The sequence below is a fragment of the Vombatus ursinus genome, unplaced genomic scaffold (genome assembly GCF_900497805.2).
Source record: "Vombatus ursinus unplaced genomic scaffold, bare-nosed wombat genome assembly UNPS02010788.1, whole genome shotgun sequence".
In the NCBI taxonomy this organism is placed as follows: domain Eukaryota; kingdom Metazoa; phylum Chordata; class Mammalia; order Diprotodontia; family Vombatidae; genus Vombatus; species Vombatus ursinus.
The window spans coordinates 5,066,859-5,081,550 of record NW_020950566.1 but is presented as its reverse complement, the minus strand read 5'-3'; the positions used below and the strand labels follow the sequence as shown (position 1 = coordinate 5,081,550).

Sequence of the window (14,692 nt, the reverse complement as noted above, 5' to 3'; positions counted from 1 at the left end):
GAGACATGAAAGTGACAGGATCTTTAAACCTTCATGGTTAAGATGTTAGCATCTTTTTGGAGACTTAGCATCTGATATGGCTGTCACATGCGATTGTCATTTCATTGTTAAAATGGGGCTTTTCTGGAACCCTTTCTGAACACCACCTCCAATACCACTCTACCGCATGTACACCACCACCCCATGCTACGGTAATTATACTCATAGTCATAAAATACAGGCCTTTTTCTTAAACATCTTAATATTTTCAAGGTATCAGGTCTTTTTAATAATTAACACATTTAACAATTAACAATTAATAATTAAGATGCATGTACATATATATATATACTCCCATGTACATAAATACATCTATAACTACCTACATGTATAGATAGATAGGTTAGATAGATAGATGTAGTAAAATCTGATCTTTTAGGTCTTACATGTGTTAGCAAGGAAAACATGTATGAGAGAAAACTCAGAGACCCTAATTAGCCAATGTCAAATTTGTCTCATTCACAAGTAAGTAAATGAGAGATTTTTCAAGTAGGTGTTGAAAGATAAAATGGGATATATATCTGAAGCAATAGATTATAACTTAAAGATATTATTTAATTATTGGAAATCCATTTAATTATGTCTTAAAATAGTATTTATAAGGTATCAGAAAACAAATGAAAATAATGAATTTGTATACTATTTACAACCTTAGCCTATTGCTAATGAAAGATTGAAGGAAAGAATTTTACTCTGTCATTTGGAAAATCTTTGTTATCCCAATTAAGGTATTTCTTGAATAGGTCAGAAAACAGGTCTATGCAACTTCCCTGCCTGAGTGTTGCTAACATCACTTGCCAAATAGGATTTAAAAAAAAAAAACACTTTAAATCACAATGTTTCTTAATATCTGTGATCCCCTATTTCCAAACCATATTCCATGGAACTTTGGTATTCATATAAGGTAAATATGAGTTCCGTAGCAACATGCCAATGCTGGTGATATTTTCCCCCTAAAATATTAAATATGAACTTATGTATCAAAACTATTTTATGAAATATTTTAGCATGAAAATAAGGCTAATTCATTCAATTTTGTTTCAGAATTTCCCTTACCCTAATTCTTCATTTGTGCTAGAGGTATGGAGTACCTCAGTTTCCTTGAACCAGTATGTATAGTTTGAACAGATAAAAGAATGAATGAATAAGTGAACATTTATAAACCACATATTATATACCAAGCACTAAGTACTAGAGATATACATATAAAGGAGAGATAGACTTTGCTCTCAAGGAACTCATACCCTAATTGGGGAGATTGAACATATAAAAGAAGGTTCAGATGCAGGATAGATGGAAAGGTCCTGAAGTCCTAAGGGGCAGATGGAAAGGTCCAGGAGTCTTTAGGCTATATCTGTAGGTCTTAAAATAGTGCAGGGGAGTCTTGAGGGCATGGAGGACCTTAATCATAGGGAAGATGGTAAGGCCTGGTTATCCTCCATTTTACCTGAGGCAACTAAGTACCACAGTGGTTAGAGTGCTGAACTCGGAATCAGGAAGGGGGGGAGAAAAGCTTTATGTAATAAATTTATGAGGCAAGCATTCATCCTGGCTAGATATACCAACATTATGTTTATTATTAAGATTTATCCTTGTATTTCCCATAATAATATACACATTAGGCCTTTAATGTTTGGGAAGGTAGAGAGAGAGATTACATTATATTTTAATGAGTGAACCTTTTTTTCCACTCAAGAGGCCCTATCCTCTATATGAGATTATAGAATTTTGAGCTGTAAGGTATCTTAGAAACCATCAAATCCAATCATCTGTTTTTACTGATGGGGAAACAGATCCAGAGACTTGCCCAAGATCATACAGGTAGTCGACAGTAAAGGTAAGATTCAAGTATTCTGAATCTCATTCCATTGCTCTTTCCGCAGCACAATGCTGTCTGGAACTTTCCTTGGAAACAATAGTTGCCTGAGATGAAATCCCCTGATAACCGAGAGCCTATTTATAATGTTAAACTGATAGATTGTTGGCTGTAGTCTGGCCACTGCCTAGGGTTTCATTTGAGTGTTCTGGCCAATTGTGGGGCTAACTCAGCACAGAACAACCTTATACTGGATCTGGGCCCCTCAAGCTGTCAAGGAGGCACCTGGGTCCTCTGAAAGTTGCCATGAAAAACACAAAGGGCAGATCAACCCAAGTTAAAAAGCATTTACTTAGCCTTACCAGGCTCTGTGCTAAGTGCTGGGAGTACAAATTCAAGCAGAAATGAAGATAGTCTCCACCCTCAAGAAGCTCACATTCTACTAGTGGAAGATAGCACATAAAAGTGAGCTGAAAATGGTGGGGAGTAGATAAAGGTACTTGGCTGGGTTCACCTTGGAGAAAGTCCTGTGGACAGTCAGGAATACAGCCTAGAGAGGAGTGAAGACCTAGCTGGCCTGGGCCTCCTCCTTAAAAGGGAGGTTTGGGGAAGAGGCTGACAGAATGGAAGGTGCTTCCAGTGCGAGAAGTAGTCCAGGGTGTGGAGTGAGCTTACAGGGTAAAGAGAGTTCTATGGAATGATAGCCAAAGTCTTGCGGAAAGTCAGACGTATAGCCTTTTGTCTAGTAAATATTAAAACTATGGCAGCTAGGTGGCACAGTGGATACAGTTCTGGGCCTGGAGTCAGGAAGACTCCTCTTCCTGAGTTTAAATCTGGCCTCAGACACTTACTAGGGGTGTGACCTTGGGCAAGTCAGTTAACCCTGTTTGCCTCAGTTTCCTCATTTGTGAAAGGAGCTGGCGAAGGAAATGGCAAACCACTCCAGTATCTTTGCCAAGAAAACTCCAAATGGGGTCATGGAGAGTCGGATACTACTCAACAATAACAGCTCTTGAGGATTGAGAAGTTTCTCCCACTAAAGTTTAAAGCAGCTGATGCCAAAGATCACTATCTTGGGAAACTCTGTTTAAGGTTGTCTTTCTGTGTCTCAGACAGGGCCCTTAGCAGTACCTATGGCAAGAGGGGGATTCAGGTGCCCCAGTAGTTTTCTTTATTTACTCAGGGCCAAAGCCTTATTTTTTTTAACTTCTGCCATTCCTCCCTTAGTTCCAATCTTTTCACAGGAATTTCATCTCCACTGCTCCAAGGACTCTCACGTTGTTGTCAGGGATAGTGTGTGAGGCATACACTACTTGTTATACTTACTACACCACTGAGATCAATCACCAGGTATGGATTAAGTGCTGATCATGTGCCAGGTGCTACATGTACTGAGCAGTGCTGGTCCAAAGAGAGGCATTGCCTACTGGAATCTCCAGTCTCTGGTAATTGTTACCAGAGGCCGAAGGTACTAAAGGCACAAAGAGCTTCAGCTTGGAACTGTGGAAGCTACAAGGAAACTCTGGCAGTGACCACAGTCAAAGGGACTTTAGGTGTGTGAACACTTGGGTCAAGGGCAGTTCTTGTCATTGTTCTTCAAACAAAAACAAAAATGGAAGTAAAGGAGATCATAGATTTTAGAGCCAGAAAGGGTCTTAAAGGGCAGCTGAGGAGTAGAGACCCAGAGAAATGAAGTGACTTGCCCAAGGTCACACAGGAATTAAGGGACAGAGCAAGGCTTTGAACTCAGATCTTTTTATTCAAAATCCAGCAATCTTCCCAATACACCATACTGCCTCAGGGCAGTTAATATGATCAATAGGGGTGAAAGAGCTGCCTTTTTAAATAATAATAATAATTAATTAATTAAAAGATTAGGACTCAGTCTGGAAAGTTGAAGGCTAAGGGGAGAGATGATATGTGTGAAGTATATAAAATTATCTAAGACATAAATGGGTTTTATCATTATCATCATCATCATCATCATTATTATTATTATTTTAGCTGTCATTTGTATAGCACTTTAAGGTTTGTGAAGCACTTTATAAATATCTCATTTTATCCTCTCAACAGTCATCAGTTATCTGAGACAGTCAGAAGTGTGAGTGACTTGACCAGGGTCCCACAGCTAGTTAGTGTCTGAGGCTTTCTTTGAACTCAGATCTTCCTGGCTCCAGATATAACATTCTATCCACTGTGCCACCTAGCCACCCAGGCTTTGAAGTCTTAGTTCAAATCCAACCTCAGTCACTCAATAATCGTATGAGCCTGGGCAATTCACTTAACCTCTGTCTGCCTCGTTTTCTCTATCTATAAAACAGGGATAACAGTAGCACCTACCTCCCAGAGTTGTAGTGAGAATAAAATGAGATATTTGTAAAGTGCTTTGCAACCCTTAAATACTAGCTTAAATGCTAGCTTTTATTATTATTAGATGAAGCATAGACATGTTTACCAAATCTCAGTGTCTTACCAATAGGAGACACCTCCCCCTCGCCCCCGCAAGCTCAAAAGAGTTTGATTTAGAATTAGTGAGAGGAAGTACTGCTTCACCTCGATGGGTGGTAGAGGCTAAAGAGGGGATATAAGTGATGGAACTGATGAGTTACTCAGTTCAGTTCATTTATTAAGTGCCTATTGTGTTCAAAGTACTATGCTATCTATGTTCTAAGGGAGATACAAGTTTGAATAAGACAGGATCCCTGCCCTCATAAAGTTTACAGTCTGGCAAAGAAATAGGTTATGTCTTTGTATCCCCAGCACTTAGCACGATGCCTGGCACATGGTAAGCCCTTAGTAAAATCTTATTCACTTCTTGTTGATTTGACATATACACAGATTATAACAGTTCACCTTTTTTTAAGATCCTTAAACTTTACCAATATAGATATACCCCCCATTAGTGAAGATTGCAAAACAAAGAATCACAGAATTTGAGAGCTGGAAGGACCTCAACAGCTGTTGAATCCATCCCACATAGGAAAAGAATCTGGCTTTAGGATCCCCGGCCAGTAATCATACAGGGTCTTCTTGAAGGCCTTCAAGGAGAAGGAATCCACCTCTAATCCAGCCAACCCATTCCACTTAGGGGCAGCTCTCATCGTCAAGAAATATTTTTATCTGACACCAAGCTTAAATTTACCCCCTTGTAACTTATACCCACTGGTATTAGTTCTGCCCTTTGTGGCCAAGAAGAACATACCTAAGCCTTATTCCAAATGAGAGCCCTTCAACCTGAAGGGTTGTTCCCCTTGAGTTTTCTCTAGGCTAAACATCCTACAGTGCATTCAGTTGATCCTTACATGACATGGACTCAAGACCCATCCCCATCATGTTTCCCATACCCTGGATGCTCTCAATCTTTTCAACGTGGGCACCCAGCACCAGACACCGTGCTCCACATGTGATCGGTCTTGGAAATGGTGTCTCTTCTAATGCCTCTTGCATATATCCTCCCAGAAGTCCTTCACGATGGGTCCACTCATTGTGCTAGTCACCTTCCCCCGGATCTTTTCAACTTGCATGAGTACCAGTGAGGCACTCAGAACTGTCCATCACTTCTCCTTCACTCTCCCTAGAAGACCACTCATTTCCCACCCGTAGATAACTAAAATGGAGATTATAGCATTTCAGAGTTCACAAATAATCCTGTGAGGTATGCGTTGTATGGGTTGTTCAGGGAGGACTAGCGCCTCTGGTGTGAGGACTTGCTGAACCCTTTTCAAGACACTCATCCACCTTTGATGTTCACTTGTAGCTTCGAGAAGCTGTAGCATGTACAGCAGCCACATCCCTGTAAAACCGTCTTGGCAGACAGGCTAAACCAGGTAATCTTTTGAGGTTGGCATTCAGAGAGGATAGCCGTGCTCCCACAAAATCTGCTACGACGGTTGGTGATGCGGTGGAAAAGTCCTGGACTGCACTCAAGAAATCTCGTTCTAGTTCTGGCTAAGCCAGTAAGTGGGCAGGCATTCAAACCCTGTGTATCTTATTGAGACAGTACACTGAACTTAGTCATGCAACCTGAGTTCAAAGCCAGAATCTATCACTAACTATGTGATAATCATAAATATGTTATTTAACCTCTTTGGGCCTCATTTTCCTAATCTGTAAAATGAGTGTATTTGATAGCATTTCTGAGGTCACTTTCAGCTCTTGATCTATGATACTGTGATTATGATTCTTATCTTGTTCAGTTGTTTCAGACTCTTCCTGACCCCATTTGGGATTTTTTTTCTTGGCAAAGATACTGGAGTGGTTTGCCATTTCCTTCTCCAGCTCATTTTACAGATGAGGAAACTGAGGCAAACAAGATGAAATGTCTTGCCCAAGGTCACACAGCTAGTTAGAGTCTGAGACCAACTTTGACCTCATGAAGATGAGTCTTCCTGATTGCAGGCCCAGCACGCTGTCCACTGCACCACCTCGCTGCCCATGATTCCTATATATATGATTCAACTAATCAAAACATTAATTAAGCACTTCCTCTATGCCAGGGACTGTGCTCTGTGACAGGGATACAAATACAAATGCAGAAGTGAGACCATTCCTGCCCTCACAGAGCTTAACACTGTGCCAGGAGTGGGGGGAATGGTTTGATATAACATGTTCATAGATAAATACAGGTTACACCAAAAATAAATATACCATGATCAGATGGGGACAACTAACAATAAGGAAAGGTCTCTTCTGGGAGGTGGTGGTTGAGCTGAGATCAGGAGGGAGTCCGAGATTCCAAGAAGTGGCGGTGAGGATGGAAGGCATTCAATAGGTGGGGACAGTCTGCACAAAAGTAGAGGCCACGTACAGGGAAAGGCAAGTGGATCAACCTGACCAGGATGCAGATCAAGTGTGGGGAGTCATTATCATCAGCCTTCAGCAGGAGCCAGATTGAGACAGGCCTTCAGTGCTAACAGAGTTTGTATTTAATCCTAAATGTTAGTACAGTACCTGGCACAGAGTAAGTGCTTAATAAAGAATTGCTGACTGACTGACCAAAGGCTTCATATCAGATCTCTGCCTCAGAAATGTCACTTTGACAGCTGGGTAGGAGCATGATTGCAGAAAGAAGAGACTAGATACAAGGACACCAATAAGGAGACTATTTCAGAAGTCTTGTCCAGAGGTAATCAGGGCCTCGACCAGTGTAGTTGTGGTATGAGGAGAGACAGGAGGATGAGTGGGAGAGATGTTGAGGAGGTAGACTCAGCAAGATAGGGTGGTTGATTAAACGTGAGCAATGAGGGAAAGTAGAGAGTTGAAGCTGATTCCTAGGTTTCCAATCTGGTTGACTGGAAGAATGATGGTGACCTCTACAGAAACAGAGAAATCAGGAGGAGGGATGGGTTTAAAGGAAAAGAGAGATGATAAGTTCTGTTTTGAATATGTTGAAACTGAGAAGCCTATGAAACATCTGGGTAGAGATGTCAAATTGTCAATTAGACATACCGGCCTAGAGCCCAGGTGAGTGAGGAGGGTTGGATAAACATGTTTAGGAGTCTTCAGCATAGAGATGATGGCTAAATCTGTGGGATCTGATGAAGTCAAAGAGAACAAAGAGGAGAGGACCCAAAATGGAATCCATCCATGGATAGAGAATAGGGTACCTGATGAACCCACAAAGGAGAACAAGAAGGATGAATCTGAAAGAGAGGAATTAAAAACCCAGAGAGAATGGTTTATCTAGAGGGATAGAGTAAATGTTAACAAATGCTATAGAGAGGTTAAAAAAAAAAAGTATGAGAATGTCTATAAAGTAAATGATCCGGGGCAGCTAGGTGGTGCAGTGAATAGAGCTCTGGCCTTGGAGTCAGGAGGACCTGAGTTCAAATCCAGCCTCAGACACTTGACACTTACTAGCTGTGTGACCCTGGGCAAGTCACTTAACCCCAATTGCCTCACCCCAAAAGCAATAAAGTAAATGATCCTAAGAAGCCATCCTATAAGTCTTTGGTCTCATTGTCAGAAATGTAATATTAGGTTGGATAGATCATGAGTCTTAGTGCGCCAGTTCTTGTGTTATAATATGATGGCTATCTGAAAGCAAGATTAACACACACACTCACACACACACATGGAATCAGTGGAAAAAGAAGCAGAAAGGAGATTCCACAGATGTTAACATGCAAGAAAAATATTGTGACATGAGACATTTTATATCCCCGCATGGTTCTGTACCCAGAGAATCAGGCAGAACTGCTTTAAACTCCTACTCAGTGCTAATGTGAAAACTTTAAACCTTTGAATGGAGTTTTCAGATTCTGAGAGATTATTCCTTTACGCAGCAAATACTTAGCAATTTACCTAATGAACCCCTTGTTTTAAGACAATACTACATGTGGTTGGTTTTGTTTGGTCGTTTTTCAGTCATGTCCAACATTTTGATGATCCCATTCAGGGTTTTGCTGGCCAAGATACTGGAATGATTTTCCATTTCCTTCTCCAGCTCATTTTATAGATGAGGAAACTGAGGCAAATAGGGTTAATTGACTTGCCCAGGGTCACACAGCTAGTAAGTGTCTAAGGCTGGGTTTCAACGCAGGTTTTTCTAACTCTAGACCTGGCACTCCATCCACTGTGCCACTTAGCTGCCTTCCATATGTTCATTAGAGAGATAGAAAGGAAAATGCTAGATGCACTCTAAGGTAGGGAGAATGTTGTGACTGACAAATATAAATATTAGGGAATGCTTCATGGAAAAGGTGACATTTGAGTTGATCCTAAGGGACGGTGAAGTGACAGGGGAGGGTCCTCTAGTTATTGGGAATACTGTAAATCAGGCCTGCACAACATATGGCCCAGGCTACTCGCAGTCCGCCAAAGGACTTCAAATTCTCCTGTTTGTCACATGACCCTCAGCAACTAACCATCGTCAGTCTGTCTCTAGTCTAACCTATCTGTGGCCCAAAGAAAGGTAGCCTATTTTAATTTTGGCCCCTACCTACTGCCAAGGTGTGCAGGTCTGCTGGAAATGCATGTGTAACCTAGGACTCAAATGCAATTATATAAAACTCTCCTCTTGGGTGGACAATGATAATTCCATGCTTCATATCTGTAAAAGGGGCAGAGTTGTCCACAAATGGAAAAGCACATATTTACCCTTTACCATGCTCCAGACCATGTACTTAACACTGGAGATACAGATACAAGCAAGCAAGAGGGTCCCTGCTCTCTAGGAGCTTACATTCTTAATTTAGAGGGATGTGATGGCCAAGGAAAAGTTTTTTGAACAGTAACAGTATGGAGGTTTATGAAATCATGCACTATATCCAGTAAAGCTGGAAAAAAAAAATGTTTGAATCTGGTGGGCCAATGGTGTGGTCATTGATTCATTCCCTAAGCATCATCATACCCTGTCCAAGTTACACATCCCTATTCGTAAGGCTTATCTATCTCAAGTTGGCAGGGACCTTGGAGATCTTCTAGTCATTCTGCAGATGAGGAACTGAGGCCCATAGAGGTTGTGACACATCTGTAATCACACAGAAAGTAAGTAACAGAGCTGGTACTCCAACCCAAATTCTCTACCTCCAAACCCAGCACTCCTCTCTGTGTACTGTGCTATGTGGCTAACCCCAAAGGAAGACCTCCAAAAGAGATATTTGGAACTCCTCGACACTTTCACTAGCCTCAGTCTTTCTCTCTTTTGTGAAATAAATCCTCCTCGTCTGCAGGAAGTTTGATGGTCTTCGGATGGGTTCCCTTTAGCTCACCTGGCCCCACCAATGTGACATAATAGATAAATCTTAAAATTCTTGACTCTCACTTTTTTTTTGTGAGTCCCTTGTTTGATCTTAGTGAGACTGGTACCTACCATGACAACCTTTCCTAATCTGAATCTCCAGGCAGGGCCCACTCAGACTTTCAAGCATATTCAGCAAGCTCTGTGTGCTCATGTGTCAGGATAATAACTAAATATATCCCTCCAGAACTTAAACATTCTTCGAGACTGGAAAGTGATAATGCTACAGAAGCCAAAATTCTCATCCTAAGAAGCAGCTTCTGTGGAGCTGAAAACAGAAAACTCAGTCCAGGGAACAGAAAACACAGAGGGAATTTTGGATTGCATAAAACAGAGGAAATATCAATCATCCATTTTCAAGAATCATTTCTAGCCAAGCATACTCTCAGGAGCTTTGTGTATAAGTAGGGCTTTGGTTTTTGACTGTTGAATCCCTTTAAAACAATCTCTTTATATCTGCTTATTGCGAATACCCATCAGGGTGCAGCATTTAATTGGTAAATCATGCAGATTAAACATTCTCTTGTGTTATAAAATGATTAAATATTTAATTGTTAAGAAGTTTCATTTGTTCTCGGGTTTTTTTAATATTGTTATGCCATGTAAAATTAAAAGTAATTCTTTAAATGATAGTTAATCAGTTATATTCACCTAATCTATGTTTGGTAAAGGTTTAATTTCTCATAAACTTTCTTGAGGAAAAAATAAACCTGATTTTTTTTAAAGCAAAACTTCTCTGGGTGGAAGGAACCTTTTGAATGAAATTTAATTCAAATGTTATAATTGAGTTCAGTAGCTGTTTTTAATGTTACATTAAGAAAAGGAACCAAAATGAACAGATAGTAAGTGAATATGTTTTTCGGAATGAAACTTTATCTTCATAAACACTTATTCTCTCTTCCTTCCTCTAATAAGGAAAAGGAAGTAGCACTCAAAATTTTTACTTTAATGTTTCAAACCAACTCCCATATGTTTTGATGTTCAAGTTAGTTTATCCATGTTAAGACTCAAGCTTTTGTTCTTAAGGAAGAAAAAAAAAGTGATCGTATTATAAAGGCCCACCATTTTCTTACCCATCACATTGTTCCTAAGAACATTTTAAATCACGAAAGATGGGTCAGTATAAGTAACTGCTAGAAAAAAAATTTCTCCCTCATATGGTTAATTATTTTTTAAAGTTAAAATGAATAGTGATTGCCAAGCCAGTTGGACTTTCTTGACTCCAAATACTTTTAAGATTGTTTAAGAAATACTAGATAAAAAACAAACAAACAAACAATTTCACCCATGCTTCCTGCCACTGATGCCCATTGATAAAGAAATAAAATTTTGTTTTCCTCTATTGAACCTGGCCATGGTAAATTACCTCTTCTAAGGACACAGACACTTTCCAGTACCTTTGACTCTTTGGACCAACTCATTTTCCTGAAAAAAAAAAAGAATGATCTCTTTACTTTTAAAATCACTTACTCTGCCTTAATATTGAATGTATTAAGACCAATTATATCAGAGCTTAAAATTCCAAGAAAAAGCAGTTAATTTAATTAGATGACTATGTGTTAATATCTAAAAGGGGATATCAATCATCTGAAATAAAAATCAGTTAGTCCTTCTTAGTAAGAGCCTATCCATATAAGTAGAGTCTTTTTATCAAGAAATTTAAAGTTTTTTCAAATATACCTCTCTCAGTTTTCAAAGTTGTTAAATTAATATTAACCAACTTAATTTAAGCACCCAGAGGGCAGGGATTGTTCATTTGGAGGTTATCCCGCAAAACTAGCATAGTGCCAGGCACACAGTAAGCACTTGATAAATGATAAGCATAAGATGGATACACTTCATTGCAGGAACTGCACACAGGTCAAGTGAAGTCATGAAAGAAATAGAAAACACGAACCTTATAACTGAACATTTCAAAGAAACAATAATAGCAACAAAACCTTCTTCAAGGACTCTTATACAAAGTTGCTCAAATAATCTCCAAGTGGATAGAAGAATTTCTTTCTGGACTGAATCCAGTCTGTGTTTATATGTCATGTACTTTGATGAGTTTCTCTGTGTAAGTATTTTCTCCCTTAATCAGAAGATGGGAAACGTTAAGATGGAAGGAAACCAGTAGAATAGTCCAGGTATTGACTATTTACATTGAAGAGATGCCCTTTCCTGTTTTCATCTCTTAGAAAATGCTATTTTCACAACTGAAAGCTGTTTAGGGATAAACACAATTTCCCCCACTCACACCACTGCCAACAATGCAATACTTAAACATTTTTCCTGCCTCTCCAAAATCTGGGCAGTTATTCTCTGTAGCACAAGTCATCCTGTCTTCCCGAAACATCTTGTATTTTTTGTTTTGTTTTGTTCCTGTATTTGAGGTGTTCAAATGGAAATCATTAGCAGTTGCCCTGTCATGCCCAACCATGATGTTTCCTTTTCATTTTTCCTGTCAAAAGAACCTGATTGCTCCATCCTGATGGTTATAATATCAACACTCAAAATTGAATGCTAATCACATTCCCATGTCATAACCATTATTTTCCTCTTCCATCCATAGAAGAGGATAGATGATATAAGTTCAATGATGTACTTGAGCCTATTTGAGGTAATTTATTTCTAAAGATTGTTATGGTGTGGACTATACCCCATTGTGTGCTAAAAGATAGATATGTAGTTCTGGCCTGGTTCATTTTTTTGTATACTTTATGTACGTTGACTAGTCATGTCTCAGTCACTCATCACGTAATGCTGAATTAGCCATTTAGCTGTTTGCTTTGCATACCATCTTCGAAAAGTTCCCTCCACGGGAACTGTAAGTGTTTCTGCTTAGTAAATGGAAAGGGCTTTATTTTACTACTTATTTTTGGCCTCATGTAGAAGTAAAACTGGGCGTTTTTTTAAACATGGTGCTTTGGTCATAATGAAATTTGCTCTCTACCTTGTCTTAGTCTAATTTAGTAAATAATATTAATGCAGCACGGAATATTTAGCAGTGTTTTCCCCTGAATATTTCAAGCCTCTTTTTTAGAACTTTGTTGGCTCTCAAGTTACAGATGTCTACTTCATTTTAGTTAATAATCCCTATTTTGGATGTTGTTATTTGTAAGTGTAAAAATTTACAAAAAGGTCTACTTTTGATCTCCCGTGTGTGCTCAAACGGCTTTGGCAAGTTGAGACGAGGTGGGGAGAGGGTAAAGGCCTTCGTCTGAATCCAAATCTGTTGATGAATTAAAATTGGAGAAACTTGAGATGAGCGTGCCTAATTACCTAAAAAGAAACTCAACAAGAAAATGTATTGTAGCTTGTTGATCTTATTTCTTTGATAATTCAAAAGAATCTTCAAGAAATATGTGGACTTCTTCCTTGGGTTCTTGAAATGTGATCATGGAACACAATTGTCATTTGGCACCTACCCAGAAACACACATCTTTTGCATGATGCACCTGGACATATGTGGCAGGTCTGGTAGAATCAGCTAATTAACAACACAGGCTTAAACAGGCACCTCATCTGGCAGGGTAGTTAGCGGCCTGATGGTGCTCAGCAGGGTTTGGTAGTGCTTTTTATTTTTCTATCCTAATGGTCTGCTGCCCACCTAATTTTGCCTTATTGTCAGTCACTACTTACCGCAGCTTGGGGCCCTCCCAGGAGGCTAAATTATTATCAAAGGATTAGGGAGATGTAGCCTTGCAGCTCTGACATTTCTGATTACTTGTCTATGCCAGAACACTAATTAGCTGTGACTAATTAAGAAAAATGTTCCTGCCATAGAAAACCATTTAAAAGAACTGAGAAGTAGAAAAGCAATTCAAAAGCTGAGCAGTGCTCACATTTGCTAATGCTATTTAGATTTCCACCAGAGCCTTAACTCACCTTTAATTGTGCTCAGAATTTGTTTTAAAAAGTGCATGCCACACATGCAAACTGAGCTGAGCGTTTGGATTCAATTGGAAGACGAAAAAAAATTCATCACTGAAACTTTCTTCACTTTGATGAGTTTTTTTTTTTTACAAAAGACAAGTGAGAAGGGGAAAATGTTTAATTTTCAATAAAACATTTTTCTAAACATCAAATGTAAAATTATAAGGCTATAGTTCTCTCACGTCTCCTTCCCCCTGTCCCTCTCCTCCTCCCCCTCCCACACACAAATATAGATACACAGCAAGGCAGGAACTGTTGGTATTTTGAAAATGACATTTTACAATCTTGAAAAAAAAAAGTAAAATATTTTTGACCTACAATTGGTTTTGAAAAAGACGCTCATTTAAGGGGAAAAAACTGTTAGAATGGTTTTAAGGGACATATCAAGCCTGCCAGATGAGATTTGGTAATGATTTCATGCTTCTTGCTGTTTTTAAATGGTCTGGAAATACTGTAACTCCAGCATGTGGAGTCCAATGTTTTCCTCCCTGCATTTGCATGCCTACACTGTAACTGGCCATTATTGATTTATTCATGGAGAAGCCTGGGAGGGTAGAGGAATGACCTCCCCTGAGACCAGCGATGTCAGTCCATGACTATCAATTGGCCAGCATGATGTCCTCAGAGAACTCTCATAGTTGTTACTTTATTCTTCTACAACTACACAACTGCAAAGTTTTTGAAGCTTCTTTCCCATTGTAGCCTGAGGTCATTCTTTACTTACGCAGGGGCCCAGTGCACACTGCAAGTAGCTACATTAATACTAGCAGCCTTTTCACCATGCTGAGATACTGTCCCGGTCCAATATATGTAGAAATGTGTGTATATGTATGTATGTATATGTGTGTGTGTGTGTGTGTGTGTGTATGTATGTTAAGTATATATACACAAAATATACACACACACAAGATATGCATGTTTGTATACATAGACGTCTATAGATATAGATGTATGTGTGTTGTTGTTGAGTCATTTCAGTCACGTCCCAACTCTCTGTGACCCCATTTGGGGTTTTCTTGGCAGAAATACTAGCGTAGTTTGCCATTTCCTTCTCCATCTTATTTTACAGATGAGGCAAACAGTTTAGTGACTTGCCCAGAGTCACACAGCTAGTGTCTGATGCCAAATTTGAACTCATGAAGATGAATCTTCCTGATTCCACTACCCGCTGCCCTATG

The 14,692-nt window shown here is 39.4% G+C and overlaps 1 protein-coding gene across 4 annotated transcripts in view; it reads left to right on the top strand.

Annotated features, from left to right (window-relative positions):
* Window positions 1-14,692, top strand: part of CADPS2 (calcium dependent secretion activator 2) — a 700,135-nt gene that overhangs the window by 661,476 nt on the left and 23,967 nt on the right. The window lies entirely within an intron of this gene.